Raw genomic sequence first — 3,717 nt, 5'->3', positions numbered from 1 at the left:
CCATTGGTAGACACGGAGTCACGTGACGGATGCTCGCTGCCTCTGAGAAAATGCCTGGACAGGAGAGCAGGGAGGTGCTGATGGAGGAGACACGTAGTGGCTGCAGACACGCGAGAACAGGCGAAAGGATTCAGCCGGGGGGGGAGAAAAAAAAAGAATCCTTTTCAGAACACAGATTAAGTTTTAGATTTGCAAAGACAAACATTTGCATTAGAATAAAGTTGCACTTGTAACATATGCTATTATGAATAGTCCGGCAAATAACAACAACAGTGATGTTAATAATAATAATAATAATAATAATAATAATAATAATAATAATAATAATCGTCGTCATCATCATCATCTATATAATATCAGTTTATAATGACAATGCTGTAGGGCATTATCACATTTAAAAAACACCTTACACATTATACTTATTGGTATTACACTAAATAATAAATAACCCTATGCTATTATATAATCACACACACACACACACACACACACACACACACACACACACACACACACACACACACACACAGTTGTTCTCAGTTTTATTTTTACACTGCTATTGATGCAAGGCAGGCTGTTTAATTCTGTCCATCTCTATATTTATCTGCACTGACTGACTGTATACATTGTGGAGTCATAAAAGCACTTACAGCATGTTTCAGCCGCATGAAATTCATTGGCATTATTATTAATTGCCTGTGTGCGGGCATTTTGCTTGGTAAGCGCTATGGAAAGTCAAACCATCTATTGTTAGCAGAAGCAGGAAGCTGTGGGTGGCTGCTGAGGATCCATCAGGCTGCCGAGGGTCAACGTGTGGAAGCGTGAACAAAGCTGAGGGTCCTCAGCTATAGTATACACAACTGCACTGTGATTTTAAAGACAGGAAGAACAATGATGACTCAAGTCAACACAAGACATCCACATCCATTCACTCTGACTATTACTGTCACGTTCTGGACTGTCAGCTGGCTTCAGCCTTTGCAGTAAAGTGAAGGTTTCTCCATCTGCAGGCTCCTCTTCCTCGTGATCTCAGGGTAATCACTCTTGATAACCAATTCCAGACCCCTGACTGTCCTTGATGTGGTGGGGTGCTATGTTTGTTTGGCTTTCCTGTATATCCGTTTACCAGAATTGTTCCATTTAGACCACTGAGAACAGTTACTACTTTTTTCACAGAGTTAAAACTCTACTGTGAAAATATAAACCGTGGATAGGTAACCCTCTTCTAAATTAGAAATGCCATTATCGCAATTTACAAATGCAAATCTTGATACCATCGGGGTTAACCTTTCATTGATGTAAATATATTTTAAATATTACACTTCATTTTTTTAAAGTACTTTAGGAGCTTGTCTATGTCTAAAAATAGTTAGAATACATTATTTGCTAATTCATTCTCCAATGAGATGTGTTTTTATCCATAGGTTAAAACTGCAGTAAAACACTGTACAACAACTGGCCTAATCAGTCTTTGGCTAAATGCAGTTGACTCCCGTGGCCTGTCCTTAGGCCCTGAAATGTGCTCATTGTCACCCAACATGTTTTATTAGTGTTCCTCATTATTTGAGACAGCTTGGGAAAAGAAGCCACTTTGCTGTTTGGTACAAATTCCTAAGATAAAGGTATGTAAAAAAAAAAAAAAATATGATCATATATTGCATGCTCAGGTAAGCTCACTGAATGACACTATACAACAACAAAAGAAAAGAGCGATTTACAAACACAAAAGTCCCTTCTTACTAAATGCTAAAGCTTGTGTAGCCAGAGGGCTTCTGCATTGTATGGGCTAGATAGGAAAACTGAAATTAAATCAACTCAAACTGGAGCTGAAATGAAGCTGAGCCTTTGAACAGAAGTGATGAAGTGTTTAGCACTGTCATGTTACATCAGGTTGGCTCTGATGCCCAGTGCGAGCCTCAATCTCTGTAGTTTATGTTATCCCCAGGTCTGCATGGTTTCCTTCAGGTGCTCCAGTTTCCTCTGACATTCTAAAGACATGCAGGTTAATCAGTGACTGTGAATTGTCCATCTGTTGTATGCATGAATATTATTTCAGCTGAAACCTGTACATGGTAGATCCAGCCTCTTGCCAAATGTTAACTGGAAATGTCTTGGTTTTCTCCAAACAAAATCAGAAAGAATTTAAGAACAGACATGGTACACATGGTAATATATATTTTAGATACATGTAAGGACCTTGGCAGCCACATAGATTCCTAATGTTTTGACAAGCTACATCACATTATTACCTAGAATCATGACTGTTAGTTGTAAGACTATACTTACCCTGAGAATAATGTTTACAGTTAATCTTGTCCTTTTTACTGATATAATCAATTTAAATGAATGATGAGTGTAGATTTTAAATACCATAATATCAAGTCAGTACTGAATGATAGCTACTTTCCCCATTTATATCTTTTTATTACATGTTTTGATAATCAATGATAGTAGATGCAGAAACGTTATAACAGAGATTAGTAAGTTAAGTGAACCCATGCCCTGTCCCTGACAAAGTGAGCAAAATGAAAGAGAAAAAAAACGTGCACAGCATCTCTGCCATTAGACTGTTTGCTCAGCAGAAGATGCACACAGGGAGATAGGTTCTATCTATCAATCTGTTTCACCCCTGACCTCCCACAGTCACTGCAAGGTCCTCGATTAGTCTATATCTACTCACCCAGCTATTAGGGAGCACTGCCCAGAAAACAAGCCAGGCTGACTGAAGCTGGAGGGCCCCTGCTGATCCAGGCCCTCTGTCACTGAGGCCAAGAAATATGGCCTATCTACTGTTTGTCTCTGGCACAATTTTGTTTTGCAAGTGTGCTGTGGCTACAGGTCAGCGGAGCCCCAGCTTCAGACAAGCTCTGTCTCTGTCTCCCAGATATATTTGTACAATAAATAAAGGGAAAGGGCTGAGGCCTTACTCGTGTTTTGACTTCATCATTTATATTTTGTTCATTTTGTACCCCCACACTGACAACCTTTTTCTGCTGGAGTGGCAGGATCTCTGTGGATAAAAGAAGATAGCGCGGCAATCACTCTGGGTGAAAGCTACAGGAGCATGAGTTTCTATGTTCTGCAAAATTTGAAGATAACTTCTAAGATTTCAGATTCCGAGCTTGTTGATCCTTCGTTGATCAGCTGGCTTCTTATCCCCTGTTAAGAACACAGTAATGAGCCCGATGTTGTTAAGAAAAAAAGTCAACTGAACTATAAAGACACGGCCTATTGAATATTGCAGTTCCTAGGAAACACAAATTTCCAATAAAAATGTTCTGAAATACAAAAATTCCAAAGAGGATGAGATGCTCTGATGGCAAAAACCCTGACCATCATGATATTTCATACTTTTTAACCTTAACTTTGTGGTATGGTACTAATCTTAAATCCAAAATTTCAATGAAACACAGAAAAACAAATGTGTAAAGGTTAAAATGCAAAACATCTAATTTTAAAAAGCCACATCATTTCCTCTTAAATACATTTATCCCACACATAAAAAACCTGCAGCCATTGTTTTTCGATGGATTCCCACACAATGATGCTGACATAGACCCACGACAACCTGTCATGATTGCCAGTCACTCTCACTGTAACACTTCATTTGCTGATATGTGGCAACTCTCCAGAAAAGCAGTCATTTTTGCACATTTGGACCAGTACATCCAGCATTAATTGATGCCCTGCAACCTAGCAAGTGTGTGTTAAACGTCT

Source organism: Acanthopagrus latus, chromosome 5, assembly GCF_904848185.1.
Source record: "Acanthopagrus latus isolate v.2019 chromosome 5, fAcaLat1.1, whole genome shotgun sequence".
Lineage (NCBI taxonomy): Eukaryota > Metazoa > Chordata > Actinopteri > Spariformes > Sparidae > Acanthopagrus > Acanthopagrus latus.
This window is presented reverse-complemented; position numbering follows the sequence as displayed.